The sequence below is a fragment of the Oryctolagus cuniculus genome, chromosome 2 (assembly GCF_964237555.1).
Source record: "Oryctolagus cuniculus chromosome 2, mOryCun1.1, whole genome shotgun sequence".
Classification (NCBI taxonomy): domain Eukaryota; kingdom Metazoa; phylum Chordata; class Mammalia; order Lagomorpha; family Leporidae; genus Oryctolagus; species Oryctolagus cuniculus.
Genome location: NC_091433.1, coordinates 41,460,010 through 41,471,779, shown reverse-complemented (window position 1 = coordinate 41,471,779; position 11,770 = coordinate 41,460,010).

The window sequence follows — 11,770 nt, the reverse complement described above, 5'->3', positions numbered from 1 at the left end:
AAATGATGGCAATGGCCAGAGCTTAGCTTATCTGAAGCCAGGAGCCAGGAGCTTCTTTCAAAGGGTCTTCTACATGGGTACAGGAGCCCCAAGGACTTGGGCCATCCTCTGCTGCTTTCCCAGGCACATTAGTGGGGAGCTGGATAGGAAATGGAGCAGCCAGGACTCAAACTGGTGCCCACATGGGATGCTGGCGCTGCTGGCCGAACCTTTGACCATTACGCCACAGAACTGGCCCCAAGATACTCATTTTTATGTCTTATAAAAGATCAAGAGTGCTGCCATCGGTCACAGCATATTTCCTAGTGCAGTAGGTCCCCCAGGGGATGCAGAAAGCACCAAACCCTTGCAGATTTAGGTAGTTTATACAGCATGGATCTGGTAGACAAAGGAATGGTTCATGTCCTGGGTGGGATGGAACAGGATGGTGTGAGATGTCATTACACTACTCAGAACAATGCACAATTTAAAACTTATGGATTGTTTTTTCTAGAATTTTCCATTTAATTTTTTCAGACTATGGTTGACCACAGGTGACTGAAAACATGGAAAGCAAAACTGCAGATAAGGGGGAGCCACTATCATCACAACCGTGTGTCTGGCAGACAAATTTACCTATGGGCTTGGTTCTCACTATTATTTGGAAATTGAGATATAAGTTGAGTCAAAGAAGCCTGGCCTGGGCTTGGCCATCACATTGTGTTATCAGTGATATGAAATAACGGGCAGTGTTAGAGAATCTGGCACAGCAAAAGGGAGTTCTTCGTAATTTCTTTCTTTATTCTATATTGAAATTAGTCCTGGAGAAAAAGGGAAGAGAAGAACAAAAAATTCACTTCCATTTTATAAATATTCATAATAAAAATTCCTGGGGTGGGGTCATCACTGTGGCATAGCAGGTAAAGCCACTGCCTGCAGTGCCGGCATCCCATTAAAAAAAAAAAATTCTGGGGCTGGTGCTGGTGCTGTGGCATAGCCTGCGGTGCTGACATCCCATATGAGAACCAGTTTGTGTCCTGGCTGCTCCTCTTCCAATCCAGCTCTCGTCTATGGCCTAGGAAAGCAGCTGAAGATGGTCCAAGTGTTTGGATTCCTGCACCCACCTGGGAGACCTGGAACAAGCTCCTGGCTCCTGCCTTCAGATTAGCTCAGCTCTGTCTTTTGCAGCCATTTGGGGAGTGACCCAGCAGATGGAAGACCTCTCTGTCTCTCCCTTTCTCTCTCTAACTCTGCCTCTCAGATAAGTACATAAAATCTTAATTTTTTATTATTTTTAAAGATTTATTTATTTATTTGAAAGTCAGAGTTACACAGAGAGAGAAGGAGACGCAGAGAGAGAGAGAGGTCTTCCATCTGCTAGTTCACTCCCCAAATGGCCTCAATGGCTGGAGCTGCGCCTATCCGAAGCCAGGAGCCAGGAGCTTCTTCTGGATCTCCCATGTGGGAGCAGGGGCCCAAGGACTTGGGCCATCTTCCACTGCTTTCCCAGGCCATAGCAGAGAGCTGGATCGGAAGTGGAGCATCTGGGACTCGAACTGGCACCCATAGGTGATGCCAGAACTGCAGGTGGTGGCTTTACCCACTATGCCACAGTGCTGGCCCCATGAAATCTTTAAAAAAATTTCCCTTACCATGGGATTAATTTGGCTGAGCGTCCAGCGCCGTGGCTCAATAGGCTAATCCTCCACCTAGCGGCGCTGGCACCCCAGGTTCTAGTCCCAGTCAGGGCGCCGGATTCTGTCCCAGTTGCCCCTCTTCCAGGCCAGCTCTCTGCTGTGGCCCAGGAGTGCAGTGGAGGATGACCCAAGTGCTTGGGCCCTGCACCTGCATGGGAGACCAGGAGAAGCACCTGGCTCCTGCTTTCAGATCAGCGCGGTGCGCCGGCTGCAGCGCACCAGCCGTGGCGGCCATTGCAGGGTGAACCAACGGCAAAAGGAAGACCTTTCTCTCTGTCTCTCTCTCTCTCACTCACTGTCCACTCAGCCTGTCCAAAAACAAAACAAAACAAAACAAAACAAAAATAGGCTGAGCCCCTGTAGAAGATGATAGGGAACATGCCTCGATTTCAGTTTCTTATATAACCATTTGTAGCTGTTAATGAGTCCATAACACCAGAAGGTAAGGCATGTCTTTTTCTTATTTTTCTAAGGCAAGTGTCATCAGCTTTGAGCCTTCATCTGTTTACCTGGCAGGAAGTAAAAATCCCAGTTATTCTTCAATCCCTCTTATCCCCTCCTTGGAATCATACAAGAATCACAGGTGCACGTAGCCCCAGCACCTTTAGTCCTGGACAGGCATTGACTTCATTCCTACTGAATCTTTTCCCTTATGTCTGCTAACTGCTGGTACTCTGGTGGATAAGGCTGTGATGAATGAAGTGATCTTGTCTTGGTGAATCTCTGGGTTCAGTTTGTTTGGAGGAGCTGCAGATATACATCCTGGGTGCTGCATGTAAGTGGAGACCTAAGAGCTGCCATTTCTAGAAATTCCTCCTACTTTAATTTTGGGGGCAGGTCCTGATTTAGGTTGGGTTCCCTTGAGATAAGGAGTTAGATGCAGACAGTACACATAGGGTGACCCCAGGAGTTAGGAGTGAGATAGGAGGGGAGAATGAGGCAAGGAAGAAGGAAAAGCTGATATGAAGGTGTGTTTTGGACTGAGGACATCAATGCATTGGCCAAGGGGGTCTTGATTCTGCTGAAATGTCCTGTATAGCATCTTTTTTTTTCTTCAGGCAGAGTTAGACAGTGAGAGAGAGAGACAAAGAGAAAGGTCTTCCTTCCGTTGGTTCACCCCTAAATGGCCACTACAGCCGGCATGCTGCGCCAATCCGAAGCCAGGGGCCAGGTGCTTCTTCTTGGTCTCCCATGCAGGTGCAGGGCCCAAGGACTTGGGCCATCCTGCACTGCACTCCCTGGACACAGCAGAGAGCTGGACTGGAAGAGGAGCAACTGGGACAGAATCTGGGGCCCCAACCGGGACTAGAACCCAGGGTGCTGGCGCCGCAGGCGGAGGATTAGCCAAGTGAGCTGTGGCGCCGGCCCTGCATAGCATCTTAAGTGCCTTTTGGAATTGTCTGCTCATGGGACTGTAGGTGAAAAAAAATTTATACATATATGTATACATCAGACCATCTGCCATCTGTGGATGGTTGATGTTACTAGTTTGCTAGGGCTCTCTTAACAAAATATCAAAGACTGGGTTGCTCAAACAACAGAAATGAACTGTCTCACATTCTGGAGCCTACAAGTGCAAGGTCAAGGTGTTCAGTTTCTCCTAAGCACTCTCCCTTTGCTTTCAGACAGCCACCTTCTCACAGTGCCAGCTGGCCTTTTCTCTGGCTGTGCACACTGCTGGTGTTTCTTCCTCATCTCCTGAGGATACAAGTCCTATTGGATTACAACCCCACCCTTATGATCTTATGATCTCCTTTAACCTTAACTACTCCCTGCAGGGTCCTGTCTCCAATGATAGTCACTCTGGGGGTTAGGGCTTTCTCCTATGAATTTTGGAGGGACAGAACTCAGTTTACCACAGTTGTCCTTGGAGGAGATGGCTGGAGGGGATTCCAAAAAACACTTGTAAGGAAATGGGCCAGTGAGACAGGAAGAGAAAGAAGTGAATAAAAGATGAGTTAGTAAGCAGGTTATCACTGGCCCTCAATCCTGCTGGGAACCACTGGGGACATGCCCCAGACTTGTCCAATCTAAGTGCCAGGGTCCTGAGGTATTTGTCCTCCAACTCTCATCCATGATTTCCTGGTGGCAGCTCCCTGGGGATGTTAAGGCTGCTGGCATTTCTGATCTGCTTCCCATAGGAGAACTAAGAGAAAGGCCCCCAAAAGAAGATACCCAAGGATGAGAGGATGACCTTGGGTCTTCAGAAAAAGGTGAATGCCAAGGGTACATATGAGGGACACTGAGAGCTACTACAGTGAGTGAGACTGAATCCCTATAATGTAAAGTCAGGGCCCAGCCTCTTGTGTCTCCCTTAGCCCAGGGTGTCTTTGCCTGTCCTGTATTGATAGGAATTCTCTGAATTGAGGGAGTGGTACAGCTGGCCCTATGCGATTCTAATTACCAGACTCAAGAAGTCATTAGCTTCTCCAATAGAGAAAACCTTTTGGCCAGTATTGTCCAAGGGGTTTGTTTAGGAGAATTCCAGGTCCAGGCAGCGAAATTCCAGGTCTGGGGCAGGAGGTAACTACCACTTACATATAAGCTTCCCTCTCCCACCCTGCCCCTGCCTGAACCCACTGGAGCCCACCTGGCCATCATAAATTCCCTAAAGAGCATGGCGTCCCCCATCAGTCAGAGGAAGGTCACAAGCACTGCTGACCAACCAGGAACTTGGACATGAATCGATCATGCACCTCTCAGCCCCAATTTCAGTTTGTAAGAACCTTCACCCATAACTCCTTGGGAAGCTTGGGAAATATGCCCTAGCTGCCTGGCTCTTTGCTTTGCACTTTGCAATAGATACCTATTTTCTTCTACCACCCTGGTGTCAATGACTGGTTTTCTGCATCAGGCGAGAGGACGTGATCTGGGGACTCTGTGGCAACACAGATGTTGGGATGTTGTTTGGCAACGTGGGGATGAGGTTGGAAAAAGAGACAATGGTTTAGGCCGGCGCCGCGGCTCAATAGGCTAATCCTCCTTGCAGCACCGGCACACCGGGTTCTAGTCCCAGTCGGGGTGCCAGATTCTGTCCCGGTTGCCCCTCTTCCAGGACAGCTCTCTGCTGTGGCCCGGGAGTGCAGTGGAGGATGGCCCAAGTGCTTGGGCCCTGCACCCACATGGGAGACCAGGAGAAGCACCTGGATCCTGGCTTCGGATCAGCGCGGTGCGCCGGCCGCAGTGGCCATTGGAGGGTGAACCAATGGCAAAGGAAGACCTTTCTCTCTCTCTCTCTCTCTCTCACTGTCCACTCTGCCTGTCAAAAAAAAAAAAAAAAAAAAGAGACAATGATTTATAAAAGAGATGAACTAAATAACTAATAGTGTAAACAAACCCATAAGAGGAGTTACTATATTTTTTTAAAATGTCAACACCATCAGTTATCTATTTGCATTTGCATTATTATAATTACTTCACAAATATTTGTTATGTATAAATTGAGGTAATTTTATTTTAAAAATGTATTTATTGATTTTTATTTATTTGAAAGGGGTGGGGGAGAGCTCATCCGTCTGCTTATTTGCTCCCCAAATGCCTGCAACAGCCAACAGCTGGGGCTGGGCCAAACTGAAGCTGGGACCTAGAAACTCCATCCAGGTCTCCCATGTGGATAGCAGGGACCCAAGTACTTGAGCCAACACTTGTTGCCTTCCAGGGAGTGCATTAGCAGGAAGCTGGACTCAGACGTGGAACCAAGACTTGAACGCAGGCACTGCGTTATGGATGTGGGCCTCCCACACCACATCTTAACAGTTGTATCAAACACTCACCCCTAAACTGTTGTAATTTTAATACTCTCTTTTTCGCCCTGGTTTTTTCATTTTCTAAGCCCAAGTAATGTTGTATGCCAGGGCCTGAAAATGTAAATGTTTTCAGTATCTGGAACATGTTACTAATGAATGAAATGAACTGGAAGTAAAAAAATAGATTTTACTGGACAGGGAGTAGTGGCTCTGTGACAAATGTACTATGATATCCTGCCTGAAGGGAACAGAAGCTAAAAAGTTGTCACATAGGTTTGTTCATGTAAATTTCAAGGCAATCTGAAAAATCCAAGTATGTAAAGTTGTCTGATTATTAGCATGCTGGTTAAGACCACTGATTCTGCGGCCAGACAGGCTGCATTTGAATCATAATGCTACTAATGATTAACTCATAAACTTGAGCAAGTTGCCTAATTATTCTTTGACTCTCAGTTTTCTCATCTGTAGGATACAACTAATGATCATATCTATTCTATAGGGTTGTTGTGAGGATTAAGTGGGTTAAGTGCTATGTTCATTCTTAGTACTTAACACTGAACAAATGTTGGCTATTTTCATTATTATCTATTAATTTTTTTAATTTTAAATATATTTTTAATTTTGAGATAATTATTGATTCATATGCAGTTGTCAGTAAAAAGAGAGTTTGTGTTTCCCAATTTTCTCTAATAGTAACTTACAAAACTGTACTATACTATCACAGTCAGGCTATTGATACTGATAACAGTCAAAACACACAACAGGAGCAGGTTTTGTGATGCAGTGGTTAAACTCCTGCCTGGGACACCCACATTTCTTATGGGAGTGCCTGGTTCAAGTCACTTCTACTCTTCTATTTCCAGTCTAGCATTACTGCTAATGTGTATCCAGGGAGGTGGCAGATGATGGCTCAAGTACTTGGGTTCATGCTTATCACATAGGAGACTTGAATTGAGTTTTTATCTCCTGGCTTTGGCTTGGCCAACCCATGCTTGTTACCAGGATTTGAGAAGTGAACAACTATTGCATCTCCATAAAGATACCTCATGTTGCCCTTTTATACCCATACCCACTTCCATCTTACCCCACTCACTTCTTAAAACCTGGTAATAACCAAATTGTTCCCATTTCTACAATTTTGTCATTCAAGAACCTTCTTGTACATAGAATCGTATAGTATGTAACCCTTTTTGTCAACTTCCCTTTTTGTCAACTTTTTCACTTAGTAGTATTCCTCAACATTTAGTAACATGAGACACCAGTATCCTATATGGGTGTGTTTGTGTTCTGGCTGGTCCACTTCTGATATAACACCCTGCTTGCGTGCTTGGGAAAAGCAGTGGAATATTGTCCAAGTCTTTGGGTCCCTGCACACATACAGGAGACCCAGAAGACGTTCCTGGCTCCTGACTTTGGCCTGGCTCAGTCCAGGTTGTTATGGCTGTTTGGGGAGTGAATCAGCAGATGAAAGATCTCTCTCTGTCTCTCCCTCACTGATGTAACTCTGTCTTTCAAATAAATAAATAGATCTTTTTTCTTTTAAGACTTATTTATTTGAAAGGCAGATTTATAGGCATGAAGGGGAGAGAGAGAGCAAGAGCTCTTCCATCAGCTGGTTCACTCCCCAAATGGGCCAGGCCAAGGCCAGGAGCTGGGAGCTTCTTCCGGGTCTTCCATGTGGGTGCAGGGGCCCAAGGACTTGTGCCATCCTCAGGCACATTAGCATGGAGCTGGATCAAAAATGGAGCAGCTGGCACCTGAACTGGCTTCCATATGGGATACCAGCACTGCAGATGGTGGCTTAATCTGTTACACCACAGCCCAGCCCCAAATAAATGAATCTTTTTTTACAAAAAATATTTATTTGAAAGGCAGAGTTACAGAGGAGAGACAGAGGCAGAGCGAGAAATCATACATCTACTGGTTCACTCCCCAAATGATTGCAGTGGCTGGAGCTGAGCCAATCTGTAGCCAGAAGCTAGGAGCTTCTCCCACACTGGTCCCAAGCACTTTGGCCATCTTCTACTGCTTTCCCAGGCCATAGCAGAGAGATGGATTGGAAGTGGAGTAGCCGGGACTCAAACCAGTGTCCATATAGGATGCTGGCACCACAGGCAGAGGCTTAGCCCAATACATAATTTCTTTTGTAAGATTTATTTATTTATTTGAAAGTCAGAGCTTCACACAGAGAGAGGAAAGGCAGAGAGAGAAGGGTCTTCCATCCAATGGTTCACTACCCAGATGGCTGCAGCAGCCGGAGCTGAGCTGATCCGAAGCCAGGAGCCAGTAGCTTCTTCCGGGTCTCCCACGGGGGTGCAGGGGCCTAAGGACTTGGGCCATCTTCTACCGCTTTCCCAGGCCATAGCAGAGAGCTGGATTGAAAGTGGAGCAGCCGGGTCTCAAACCGGTGCCCATATGGGATGCCGGCGCTTCAGGCCAGGGCATTAACCCGCTGTGCCAAAGCACTGGCCCACATACATCTTTAAAATAAAAAAGAAACTGCCACACTGCTTTCTTGAATAACTGTACAATTTCACATTCCTACCAGTAATGACTTAGGGATCAAATTTCCCCACCTTCTTGCCTGCATTTCTTGTTGTCACTATGTTTTATTTTAGCCATTCTGATAACGGTGCATTGATATTTCATTATGGTTTAAATTTGCAGTTATCAAGTGTTTGATGATGAGGATGATTCTTTTTTCATGTGCTTATTTATGCTCTGTAAATCTTCTTCAGTGAAATGACCCTTCATGTCTTTTGCTCACTTCCTAAGTGGATTTTTTTCTTTACTGTAGAGTTTTGAGAGTTCGTTATACTTTCTTTATATCAATCTTCTTGAGATAGGTGGTTATATATATTTTTAACAGTCTGTAGCTTGGGTTTTCATCCTTTTAACATGCATTTTCACTTGTTAAGAAAGTTTTTTTTTTCAAATCGAGATATAATTCACCTAACATAAAATTCACCATTTTAAAGTATACATTTCAGTGGCTTGTAGTAGATTCACCACCATCATCACTATTATCTAATTCCAGCACATTTCCACCATGCCCCAAAGAAACTGTGTGCTCTTAGCAGTTCCTTTCTCCCACCCAGTCCCTCTGTGTAGTTTACTCTGGTTTCCAGGGATTTTCCTATGCTGATCAATTCCTATAAATGGAACCAATATAATATGTGAATTTTTGTGTCTCACTTGTTTTACTTAATGTAATGTTTTAAAAGGCCATCCATGTGCTTAATTTCTTTTTTTGGCTGAATAATATCCTATTGTGTGGATACATTGTATTTTGCTTGTCTATTCAACTGATGTTTGCTGTTTCTACTTTTTGCCTATTATGAATGATGCTGTTATAAATATCCATGGACAGGTATTTGTGTACCTGCTTTTAGTTATTTTGAGTATAATCTATGAGTGGAATTACTGGGTAATATAATAATTCTATGTTTAACTTCTTAAAAAAATAGTTTAATTTATTTATTTGAGAGGTGGAGTTACAGTGAGAGGGAGAAACAGAGAGAAAGGTCTTCCATCCACCGTTTCACTCCCCAAATCGCTGCAATGGCTGGACCTGGGCCAATCCAAAGCCAGGAGCCAGGAGCTTCTTCCAGGTTTCCCACATGGGTGCAGGGGCCCAAGGACTTGGGCCATCTTCTGCCGCTTTCCCAGGCCATAACAGAGAGCTGGATTGGAAGAGGAGCAACCAGGACTCGAACTGGTGCCCATATGGGATGCCGGCGCTGCAGGCAGAGGATTAACCTACTGTACCACAATGCCAGCCCCCTATGTTTATCTTTTTGAGGAGTAGCAAAATTGTTTTGAACAGAGCTAAAGTCTTTGTTTTCTGTTTTTCTAACATTGAGACAGTCTTCTATCCCTGGAATAAGTCTCATTTGATTATAGCATATAATTCTTTTAAACTATTACTCAATTTTGTCTATTAACTTTATTAAGGATTTTCCAGGAGTATTAATGAATGATATTGGTATATAGTTTCCTTTTTGGTTTTTGTCTTTTTCTGGTTTTGGTATCAAGGTAATATCAGTCTCATAAAATGAACCAAGAAGTGCATTTTATGCTTTGTTTTCTGGCAGAGATTGTGAAAAATTGGAATTAATTCTTTAGACATTTGTGAGCATTCTCCAATGAGATCACTTGGGTTTGGAGATTTCTTTTTGAGCATTTTAAAAATTATGAATTCTGGGGCCAGTGCCATGGCTCACTTGGTTAATCTTCTGCCTGCAGCACCGGCATCCTGTATGGGCGCTGGGCTCTAGTCCTAGTTGCTCCTCTTCCAGTCCAGCTCTCTGCTGTGGCCTGGGAGGGCAGTGGAGGATGGCCCAAGTGTTTGGGTGCCTGCACCCGCATGGGAGACCAGGATGAAGCACCTGGCTCCTGGCTTCAGATTGGCGTAGCTCCGGCCGTAGCAGCCATTTGTGAGGTGAACCAATGGAAAGAAGGCCTTTCTCTCTCTCTCTCTCTCTCTCTCTCTCTCTCTCTCTCTCACTGTCTGACTCTATCTGTCAAATAAAAAAAAATTCTGAATTCAATTTGAGGGATTTTAATTCCTTATTTCATAATGGTTAAGTTGTCATAATTTGTGGTTTTTAAAGAATCAGTTGATTTCAACTAAATTGTCTAATTTATCTGTGTGATGTTTGTAGTATTTCCTTATTATCCTTTTGATTTCTGAAAAGGCTCTGATGATACATTATTTCATTCTTGATATTGGTAGTTTGAGTCTTCTCTCTTTTTGTTTTGACAATCTTGCTAGGTGTTTGTCAATTTATCGTTCTTTTAAAAGAGCCAACTCTTTTGTTTATTTTCTGTATTGACTTTCCATTTTATTGCATTGATTTCTGCTTTTACCTTTATTATTTCCTTCCTTCAGTTTGCTTTGGATCGATATTGCTCTTCTTTTTCTAGGTACCTACAATGAGAGCTGAGAACAGTTATTTGAGACTGTTTCTCTTGCTGTTTTGCTCTTATTTTGTTGTTGTTTGTTTGTTTGTTCTTCTCTAATGCATGCATTTACTACTATAAATGTTTGTCTTAACACCATTTAGCTGGGCTTCACAAATTTTGATATATTGTATTTTCCTTTTTATTCAGTATGATGTATTCCTCATTTTCCCTTAAGATTTCATCCTTATAGTTTAAAATATTTATTTATTTGAAAGGCAGAGTAACAGAAAGAGGAAGGTGGCAGAGGGAGAGGAAGAGGGAGAGGAAGAGGAAGGGAAAGTGAGATGGAGAGAAAGAGAGGGAGGGAGGGAGAGGAGGAAGGAGGAGGGAGGGAGAGGAGGAAGGAGGAAGAGAGGGAGAGAGAGAATCTTCTATCTGTTTGTTTATTCTCCCTGCAATAGCTGGGGCTGGGCCAGGTTGAAGTTTGGAGCCTAGAACTCCATCTGGAAGTGCCTTGTGAGTGGCAGGAGCCCAAGCACTTGGGCCATCTTCCACTGCTTTCCCAGGCACATTAGCAAGGAGCTGGATTGGAAACAGAGCAGCTGGAACTTTAACGGGCACTTTGATAATAGGATGCCAGCTTCGCAGGTGGCAGCTTAACCAGTTGTGTCACCAAGGTCTCCTCTTGATCCATGGAGTATGAATAAGTGCACTGTTAACTTTCTAAATATTTGTTTGTCACTAATCTGTTTTGATTTCTTAGTTTATTTCATCATGACCAGAAAACACACTGTATATGATTTCAATTACTTTACATTTATTGTGGTTTGTTTAATGACCCAAGTTTAGACTTCCGTGGACACTTGAAATGAATGTGTTCTCTGCGGTTGGGTGGAGTATTCTCTATGTGTCAATAAGATCCTCTTGGTTGCTGGTGGTGATGAGCTCCGTACCCTTGCTAGTTTTATCTATTTGCTCTATCAGTGTTGAGAGGGAGGTGTTTTTAGAATTCTATTTTGACTTATTGATAGTGTTTTTTAGTATATCTGTTTGTGTAGCTATTTTAGTGAATGCTTTAGGAGGATACTTATAAAGAGGTTTCAAAAAGTTCATGGAAATTTTGCATTGTTTTTAAATTCCAGTTGCCCACAAACTTTTGGATCCCCCTCATTTGTGTGCTTGTGTGTGTGTGTATTTTCTACTAATGTCATAATTTTTCCATTTGAGGGAAGCATAGAACCTTCAGTTCCTTCATGCACTTTTATCTTCTCCCATTTGTAATTGTCTTAAATATTTCCTTTGCATACTTTTAAAATCATTCAGAATTGTAACTTTTTGCTTTATCTATTCATTATAATTTAGAAAAAGATGTTTATTATATTTACCTGTATTTTTCTTATTGTGTTCCCTCTTCTTTCTTGATTTGCCAAGTTTTCTTCTTTT